The sequence below is a fragment of the Perissodus microlepis genome, chromosome 10, assembly GCF_051167445.1.
Source record: "Perissodus microlepis isolate ML-2025 ecotype Zambia chromosome 10, ASM5116744v1, whole genome shotgun sequence".
Classification (NCBI taxonomy): domain Eukaryota; kingdom Metazoa; phylum Chordata; class Actinopteri; order Cichliformes; family Cichlidae; genus Perissodus; species Perissodus microlepis.
This window is the reverse complement of record NC_140470.1, coordinates 7,031,462-7,042,170: the sequence shown is the minus strand read 5'-3', so window position 1 is coordinate 7,042,170 and position 10,709 is coordinate 7,031,462. Positions and strand designations below refer to the sequence as shown.

General features: G+C 38.4%; 1 long non-coding RNA gene across 1 annotated transcript; it reads left to right on the top strand.

The window, feature by feature from the left end:
• The first annotated feature begins 669 nt into the window (after nt 1-669).
• On the top strand, nt 670-5,727 carry LOC146378700 (uncharacterized). Its single transcript, XR_014801467.1, has 6 exons — nt 670-981; nt 2,999-3,741; nt 4,212-4,373; nt 4,626-4,734; nt 4,840-4,961; nt 5,103-5,727. It is a non-coding gene; the product is annotated as an uncharacterized LOC146378700 (long non-coding RNA).
• The last annotated feature ends 4,982 nt before the right edge of the window (nt 5,728-10,709 follow it).

The window sequence follows — 10,709 nt, the reverse complement described above, 5'->3', positions numbered from 1 at the left end:
TTTTCAAAAAAGTATTTTGCTTTTCTTTCACAAATGTGGGGATTAAATTGAGTTAAAATGTACAAAACAGTGATGTCATGTTTTGTGACGAGGACCCAGGCACAGAGAGACTTGATGAATTTAAGAATCTTATGACTTAATAAAGAAATTTGTAGACTTGCACAGAGATGGTAAAATTATGATGACTGATAACGGAGACGAAGACAACAGATGATGAGGACAGGGAGGAACAAAGTGACAGTCAGAGAGAACTCGGGACAACATTTAAGGATGCAGGGACTGACAGAGACAGGTTTATCTTGCTAGGCTGGGCAGCTCTCTGGGTGCTCAGCACCCCCAAAGCTCTGATCCTAGAATCGCCCCTGATGGTGGTGCTGTGCCTAATATTGTGCTCATTCAACACGTTCTCACTCACTCGTCAAATGTGTGACGCATGGTCAGGCTCCCTCTGCTTCACTTATCGACGCGCAGGGTACCCCCCTCGCGTCGAGAATTGACGTGCAGGGTCCTCTCATTGAATACTATAGAGCTCCCTAAATGTTGTTTATTGACGACAAGAGATTGCCACGGAAGAGCCTGCTGTCCTTATATTTATATATTTCCAAAATCACATTGTAGTGACGTATACAGAACACTATAAATTATATAATGTAAACAACTACCTGAGAAACAGCAGATACAGCAGATAAATTAATTATAGGCTATTACTTTTGTATCGTTTATTGCATTTATGGAGGGAGTGGTGTATGCTGGGTAATGGCACAGCTAGCGACTGGGTGACTTTATTCACCCGCTTCGGCTGTTATCAGTCCATACAATGGGCGTTATTAGCACAAATCAGTCCCATAGATATGGGCCATCTCCTTCTAGATTGTTCAGAAGGTTGTTATCATCCATCCAGATGGAGGGTCACTAACAGGAGCTTGGGAATACTCCAGAATCCACTCTGACTGGAATCCGGTGGATATGCAGTGTTCACAGGTAAGACCATTTAAACAGACAGCATTTATAGAATGACTATTAAAAGTCAGTGAGTGTCAATAATGTTAATGTGGTTATGTTAGTAATACACCGAGTGCTAATATAACAGCTTTAAGATGCATTTGTAGATATTATTACGTGTTTTACCGTCTTTATGGTGCTAGCTTAAAGTTATGGTGTAAACGTTAGCTTATATTGTGGTAAAGCTGTTACTGTTTAAACGATGTTAGGACAGAAATATTAGCTTCTGTCATGACTGATAAAGTTACCAGTTAATAAAGTTTCCAGTAAAGTGTTTAATCGCAGCCACAGACTGACAGTAAATATCTCGATTAGCTTCAATGCATCTGTAATAAATATGTGCAAGTTTCAGTGCTTCGTTTAAACTGTATGATACTTATACTGACCCAGGGTCAGTGTAAAATACAATCCTAGCTGTGTGAACAAAGCCTGGCTCCTTTAATCTTGCATGACAAACCTCAGGATGCAGGTTATTATTACTCCTTCCTGCTGGCACACCTGTCACACCTGAGAGTCGGCTAGAAACTCAAATGCAGTGGGCCAAAATTCAAAACAGGAACAAAGTCGCGGGCTAACGTTAATTGAAATATATTTATTCCTCCAGATATAAGAATGAATCTTTTCTTATGGACTCAAACACGTTTTGCTGAAAAACTGAATATGGAACAACCAAAGCTTAATACTAAACAATATATATATTAGCTGTATAATACCAGTAGGCCAGCTCTAATAGTAATTTGGTATGGCTTCGCGGGCCAAATGTAATTATGCTGTAAATGATCAGTGACTCAGGTTAACACTAAACTTTAAACGGTAACTCTGTCTCTGTGTGTGTGCTGAACATTTGGGATTGAGTCAGGCTGCATCAGCTGAAGCTGTTATTAGTAAATATCAGTATTTTTTTAATTCAGGTGTGGGGAAAATACATAAGACTGCAGTGAAGCGATGTACCAGATTAATCCCTGGCCAAAGGTATCGTACTTAAATCAGACTACTGATCCAGCCACATCAGCCTTTTGTGAGGTCTGTTTAAAGTAGACTTAAAATTAACTGCCGGTTCCTGAGAGGTGGACTGTGAGCTGCAGCAAGCTTACATTAATTTTAATAGATTTGTTACTCTGATGTCTGTCCCTGTGTTAGTCCTCTGACAGACTGGTGACCTGTCCAGGTGTGCTCTACCTTTGACTACTTGGACAGGCTCTAGCCTCTGTAATAGAAATTTTCTGTTATTCTCATTTAAAGTATTTAATTGCTTATGCATATGCTTAGTTGTGACACTGTTATAGACTGTTCAGTGAAAGTTTCTAAAACTAGATGAACTTACTTCAGCAGTTTGAGAAAACAAATCCCTTTACAGGTGCTGATAAGGCCAAGGGCACAAAACAGCATAACCATTGATCCGTTAGGTTTCATAGCGAGACACGTGAAGTGTGGTAGGATCAGTTTGTAACTTCCTCCCTCTTCCTTGGAATGCATAAAGGAGTAGGAGCACCACTTATGTGGCAGCGCTGACATGACTGAACTGTGATGTTTGATGTGTGTTGGCTCTCCTGTGCGCAGTAATAAATAGCTTGATCACAGCTCTTTCTGTGTTGCAGACTTGATTTTAAAAAATTCCACGACACCCCCCACCCTCCCACTGTGAACATGAATTGAATATTCAGAAGATATTTGTTTAAATAGTTCTAGAAATCTGAGCTGTTGGTGTGTCCTTGGATTGTGTGGTAATAATATTAGAGCTGGCAATCTTTCTTACTGAATCTCTACTATGAGTCATGTTACCTGAGATTAATTCTATGTTTACCTGTCAGCCTGGACAAATGTGCTGTGTGAAGGAAATTAAATTAAATCAGATCTGAACTGCGTACATTTAAGGAACCTGTTCATATTTAATTGAAATATGAACCAGTGATTTTTTGATTGCTGATTCCAAGATAGTCTTTGTGGAAATCCTGTTTGGCTTTTTGTTATTTTAATTCCCTTTTCTGTTTTCCAGAACAGTTCTCCACATTCACTGTCCACATGGGTCAGTGGGACCAAGAAGCACATGTGTGGACTCTGACCAGCAACATCCAGCAAGACCCAGACAGCGTTTTCTATCTCCCAGCTGGAGTTTTTTGTTTGTCTGTGACTGGAGAGTCAGATTTTTGTTGAGCTTCACACTTGCAGAGGTAAGTCAGTTTGCAGAGATCCCTCCCACCCTGGTTTTTATGTCCTAGATTTCTTATCTGAAACAGTAATATTTCAGTGACTGCTGCTTATACCACAGGTTAATACACTCTACTGATCTCTGATAGGAGAATCATAAATTTTGCCAACAAAGAAGCCTGGTGGATGTTTGTTTGCAGTCTGATGATGGGACCTCATGCTCTGCATTTCAAAGTTTACCTCCTCATTATTATTCATACCCAGTAATGTGAAGTATGCTTATATCTACTATAACTGAACCAACCTGGTGCTCTTCATTTATGGAGGCTGTTGAGTCTGAGTGTTGGATGTTGTGTATTTCGTGTTCTCTGGGCTTTGTTGTCCTCAGTCTTTTTGCAGGATCAGAAAACAAAACCAGGAGGCACGTAAATGTTTCTTCTCCAGTTGGATGATGATAAGACCGTGACACGAGATGCCACCTTTAGTCTTGTGATGAAGCAAAGCTCAGGAAGAAGTGTGATTAAATGGTACCCACATGTGTGCTGCTGAGAAGGATGTACAGGGGCACCTGTAGCCAAATCCAAGCCTCAGGTTAGTTGTAGTTGCAGAACGCTATAGACTGAGACATCTAAGGCATCAAATGTTTGATTAAACGGATGAAAAAGAGAAGTTTCTTCCCTATAATTATCACTTCTTAAAAACTGTAGCAACTTCAAGTCTGTCAGCATGCTGAGCATGCTCAGAATGTGACAATATATTTTTGTTCAGTATTTAATTTCTTTCAGTTGCAATTGTTAAATGAAAAAAAATAAAAATATATTCTTATAATTTAGCAAACTAATTTATCAAAAAAAAATATATACATATATCTGTATTAGTTTTAATAAATTAATTTGACACCTGTATTCATACAGAATCAGTATGGTATCATTGTTTGTCTGTTCACTGATTGTTGAAACGAAGAGCTAGTTTGATCTGTTTAGATCTAAAGTATCCAAAGTTGAGCTCTAATGTTTCTTCACCCCTGTGTGTGTGATATGTGATTTCCTACATGCTGGCAGAGCAGAGCGGCAGTTTGTGCTCACAGATGGTGACGGTGTGGAGAGATGGTGGTGTTTCCTCAGAAGAACCAGCAGAGTCACAAAGGACACCAGTCCATCTCACCACCTTGACTTGCTGACTGATGCTCGTCTGCACTGCACAGAGGAAATCAACTGACCGAGGTTTGTCCAGTGACGTGTTATGAAATGTGTATTTGTTTTATGCTTACAGATATGTTTTTCTTGACAGAGGCTCTGCAGAGGTTAGACAAAGCAGAGAAAATATGTGCTTTACATTTTACTGTGATTTATTGAGATATTTCTTGCCTGATGTTCAGCAGGAATGGAGAAATAGAATCAAAGGGAGATGTTTTTGCTGTTTTTGTAATGATGTAAGTAAATCTTGAATATTATATATTTGCTTGGTTGTATTAGGAGTGTTTCTGAGTGAGGGAGAGAGGAGTCATCATCCAGGTAAAGTGACGTGGATCAGTGGATACACTTGTCTCCCCTTTAAAGGAGACAATCCAAGTCATCCTTAAATGTTAGTGCTTTCAAATACACAAACATTTTTAAAGGACAAAAATGAACATCCAACTTTGACTGTAATCCAAAATAAATCTTTGCATGTGTGTTTTCAAACTCTCAGATGGGCAGGATATCAGTCTTGGACTGTGTAACCTGCCGGAGCAGCACTGAATGACCACCACACATGAGTATGTTCCTGCAACATTCAGCATCTGATCTGTCATCTGTGTGCTTCTGCTTTTGGTAAGTAGAGTTACCTAACTACAGTAACTCTATACACATGCCATCCATTTCTAACGGCCTGGTTACTTCCTGTCAGTTACTTTAGAAACCATGTGGTCACTGACCTAACACTGTTTCTTCTTCTTCCCCTTAATGTTGAAGTGTCACATGTCAAACAGCTGGAGAGGAAACTACACCAGTGTACTGAGATGTTTCACCAACACGTGCCAGATGCTGTTCCTTCATGGTGACATCACCAGAGACAGCCCCGCCCACCTAAGGACCCATTGATCATGATGATTATAATGATGACAGCGAGCGGAACTAAGACTGTAAAAATCCACGACCAGAATTTTTCTTTCTAATTATTAATGAATACTGAGAGCCTCTTTCTGTGTTTTGTCTGTTTTGGGTTTTTTTTACCTCATTTGTTACTAACAAAGTTCACCAAACTCACACAGTTTACATTCTGTATGTTTCCATCTTTACCAGCCACACTCTAACTGCATTTAAGAAAATAATCCTTAGAAATCGTCGTTTTTCTCTTTTGTAATTGATGATAATTCAGTGAATATACTGCTCTGCTTCCTTTTATTGTGTCACACATTGCTTTAAGTTTTTCAGTGTCCAGTTATTTTTTACTGCTGTTTGAATTCTCTGTATGTTTGACCCTGTAGACTGTTTGATGGACTGCTTGTCTTCCTGTTTGTTACCGCCGCCTGTTTTTGACTAAAGATTTGGATTTCTGACTTCAACACAGCCTCTGCGTGTCCTCCCTTTGTGTCCTCTTCCTCTGTGAATGTGTTGCATGTGTCACAGATTCATTTTATTAACAGTTTTTCCACAGTGAGTTGCATCAGCATTCACAGCACATTTAAGAAGGATTCAGATTAATACAGTGATCTTATAGTCAGAATTATCCTGACAGACTGCCACTGTAAATGATCTTTCATCAGGTAAATTTTAAAGTTCAGTATTTCAAAGCAGGAGTTATGAAGAATCATACTGGCATTAGGACTGTAACAATATGTACTTACAAACTTAAAGTTTTTTAATTATGTTAGAATATTGGAAGACAACCAACTTTTAGTGTTTTCTGCATATTAATTATTCTGAAATACAGACGGTGACCCTAACTGTACAGAAGCACTAAACAACTGACAATCTAACAAACATTATTGGCCTGAGCCGTCATGCACAGTGAGTCTGATCCTATGCTGTGAGAGTATGACAAGCATGTTTCTGGTCAGTTTGGAGAAATAATATCACAATGTTGATCTTTTTCAATATTCCTTCTCTTTTACAACATAAACTGTGATCAAAGCTACTTATGTTCACAGCATGTAATAAAAGTGACAGTCAAGGGCATTGTGGTCTGTTGAACTAGGGTTAGGGTTAGCAATTCAGACATATGTAATCAATATTACTCTTGCTGGATATAACAAACACCTAGGAATTCGTATTATAATTCAATTTTCATGAAATATTCGGAATTGTTTTCAATATTTGGTTCAAAAATATGAGTGAAAACAAAGATCCAACTAGGATTCTCGCATGTGATGAATGAAGTCTGTCTTTGACTGTATTGTCCAGCTGATCCATCAAACCCCCAGCAGGTGAACCTTATTCATGACATAACACAGCAACAATGTAAAAAATTAAACAGCAACAGTCTAAATGTAAAATGCATTCTAAACTCCTCTTCAATAAATTATATGCAAAGAGTCATTCAGGACTGTAAAACGTGAACTACAGAACCCAGAGTATTCATTATTAAATCTCTGGTTGCTTCATTTTTGTATCCTATATCAGATACTTTAAAGGTTAGGTTAGGTAAAGTTGCACTATCATTGTGAGGCAAAGTGTTTTATGTGTGTGTGTATGTGTGTGTGTGTGCGTGTCATGAACGGCTATAAAATGCCTTTAATTAAAGAACAAAGCGGGGTTTGAGTTCGAGTTGTGGCAGACTGTCACTACTTGTAAATGGAACGCAGCCTTCCTACGGCGGACAGCCAATAACAGGAATCGGACGTGGTCCACCCAAGTCCACAGCAACCACCATAGCAACTGCCTAGCATGACCTTAAAAACATATTCTGTCTTTATAACTATCAAAAATGTGAAATGATTTGCAAAGTGTTTAAGTGTTACAGCTGCAGAGAGCTGTGGCGGTATCTTTGGAAGCTGTTTACATAGCTAATAATATACGATGTAACTATGGAGACAATCAGTCACGTGAGCTAGCGGTGCATGTTTACTACAGTGAATAAGGTGATTGTGTGCACAGCGTCCACACGCTGCAGAGGGTAAACACATTACTTCAATATTGTTTTATATTTATGTATATTTGCCTTCTGTTGACCATCACCTCAGGTTCACTGTTACAGTTTCAGCATACAGATGCACACTGTCTAAATATGAACACATTCAAAAACTCATGTCTCAGAAATAAGCACAGCTGTTCATGTTTGTCATTAGAGTTTTATTTGTAAGAAAATTATGAACTTCATATTGTGTATCTAATCAAAGAACATTTCACAACTCTGAGTCAACAGAAACAGGTAACAGAAATGTATCTAATGTAGATGTGTACAGTGTAGTGTAAGCATTAAAAGATCATAAAGGAAAAACTAACATTTATGTGAAACTAATTGTAATAAAAAATGAACAGGTGCTTTATAGATTTAAAAGAAAGAATCTGAAAACAACACTTTTTTGGTCTAAGTGATCAAAGTAGAAAACAGAACTGATGTTCAAGAACAAACCGTAGCTGCACTAATATTACACATCTCGATTGTTGTGGTGAACAGACATGTTGCTTTTAAAACCACATGCAGTGTGTGACCATGACTGTTCACCGAGACCATGAATGCCACTTCGCTGAAGCATTCTTCTTCTTCTTCTTGCCATCAGAATGGAAGCAGAAAGAGCATGAGCTGCTTTGATCTACTGAAAGGAAAAAGCAGAACATCTGAGCTGAAACCAGTCAGCTGAAACCATTAAGACAGAAACAATCATTCAATGCAGTGTCACAGGTAGCTTAGCCTGTTACAACTGTTGACACAAGCTAAATACGGTTAGCACACAGTGTCAGGGAGCTCCAGTGTGGGAACTGTCATTTAACTTTCATCCATTCATTTATTTAATTCAGGAGGAAGAAATGTCAGGTTGGTGCAGGCTGGTTACATGCATTTGGTCCCATGCTGTCTTTAACTAAATGACTTGGTTCATTTTATGGCTGGGCTGTATGTGGGGTTATATCATGTTATTTGGGCAGGAGTACCTGTCCCTTCTTAGGGTTAGCAAGTTTCTCCATGAGCAGAGCTTCTAGCTTCTAGCTCTTCTAGCTTCTAGCACATCTGTGGCTGTTCAGGCTGAAAGTTTCTCCATAAGTAGAGTTTCTAAGTCTTATAGCACAACTGTGGCTGACAGCTTTTTGGTGGCTCTTTTTACTCCACACTGGTTGTGAGTGTGTAAATACCCCCACTAGTTCTTTTGGGTTGCAGTTAACTTGGGAGGAAGGGGTGGGTCTGCCATGACTAGATGAATAACAATTATCTGGGATACATAAATTTCATAATGCATGCATATATCTCTATCAATTAAACCTGGCCTGAGTGCTGCCATTTTTTACATTCAGTTATTTCTCTTAGAAATGTTGGAGCTAAATAATGAATGTGTTACAGTTAAACTGACACTGGTCAGTGTAAATGGCTCATAGGGACAAAGAAACCTTTAAATTAAACCCTATCACCTGATCTCGAGTGTCAAACAATATCAAAGCTGTAAAAGCTGTTTACAGTCAGAATTTATAAAAACTATGATTGTAAATAAATTCAAACAAGTGAGCTTTTCTCTTTATGCTGAATATCAACACTGTGGCTTCTTAAACTGTAAGCTTTACTTTAGCACAACCAGTTGTAGAAGCCGTCACTCCAAATGTCTTTTGATAACAAGAAAAAAATACCTTTTCAGTACACGACCTGAAGTTCTTCTCTGACATCTTCTGCCATCGGCTTTGTCTGCTGGTTTGAAGACAACCACAAAAAAGATGATTTAGTCACTTTGTCTGCATCATGCAGCTCGAATGTGTCGTGTAACGATGTTGAATAGCTGTCGTTATCCCTCTGCTGTGTCAGTAGGATTGTACTGTACAGCATCTCGTTGACATGTGAGGAATGCTAATGTAACACGATAACAGACGTCTGGTCTTACATCATTAAAATATAAAGGGCAGGAGATATTTAGATATTTTTATATTTATATTACATTTTATAGCTGACAGATATTACTAAATAGATAGAATTTACTAAATGGTTGATGTACATGAAAAATATGTCCATAATCACAAATGACCATGAGAGCCAGTAGAATTAATTCAACTGGACACTCAAAAGACGTCCTTAAATGCTCTTTAAGAGGCAGAACAAACGAACAAACAGTTAATCGCTTACTTGAGATGAAATCTGCTCAGCTACTTTGAAAACAGCTTCTAACTGGTTCCTCCTTTAACAGGATGACTGCTCAGGGGTAAGGCCATGATGCAGTCCAGCAACCTTTATGGTTCTGCTTTGATTCACCAGGAACTATTAGGGAAACCTTCCAGCGCCTCCTGTGAAAGACACAGGGATAAACACAAACATTTATTAACATGTTCCACAGTGTTCCAGTTTGATTTTCTCATCCTGTGGACAACAACATACAGGGATGCAGGTTTATTGTTAACTTTTGTAAGGTTTATTTAGTGAACATATCCAGCTGCAGCTCCATTGTGATCCTGAACTGGATAAGCACTTAAGAAAATGTGTCAATAAATGCACATACATCAACTTATTATATTTATCCAAACAGACTGGACCAACAATGCTTCACTGAGTTAGAGACTTTAACAGACTCTTCTATGTAAGAATGTCTCGTGCTGATATACCTGCAAACTTGACAACAAAGGTTTTTCAGACTGCATGTAGCTGTCCTCTATGTCAGCTAACACATTTACATTTATGTCACACTTATTTCTGCAATCCCATTTTATAATTATTACTTACATTTTGATTAGATACCTTGAGTTTGTAAATGATCAGATTACATAATCTGATCATTATGATCACCCTGTATCCAATTAAGGGTTGCGGGAGGATGAAGCCTATCCCAGCTGATACAGGACAAAGACAGGCTGCCAGTTTATCGCAGGGCTAACACAATATGTGTAACAGAAAATCCACTTAAATGTTTGATATTTCTTATAATAATCATAATTATGAAAATGTATTCTTTATAAATACATTTTGATTTTTTATAACCCCTAAAATATAAACCTGAGCTGTTTCAGATTCTGACCTCTGACCTCAGTGACCTGGCTGTGTCATCACTGCAGCTCCCTCTTGGAAGTACGTCTGCTTCTTGTCTTCCCCCAGTGATGACCGCCTGCCCTTAATATCACGTACTGTACCTGAGGTACAAAAAGGACAAACACTTGCCTTCATTTAAGAAGTACATTCATGCAGAGATTATCTATGGAAACACACTAGTTCACCCTTTGGGAGGAATCAGTTCCTCTGAAACATTTCTGTAAATCAACATCATGTGGAGAATGAATGAAATGAGTTCTTCAGGTGACTCAGCAGTCCCACACTGACAAATGAAACTTCTGTGGAAGAAGAATCTGGATTTTTTTGATTTCCAATCTAGTTAAACTATTAAGCATCTTTGCTCTTCTGAAATCTGTGTTAAACAACAACAAACATAAATTAGTAACAAAATACAGCTGAGT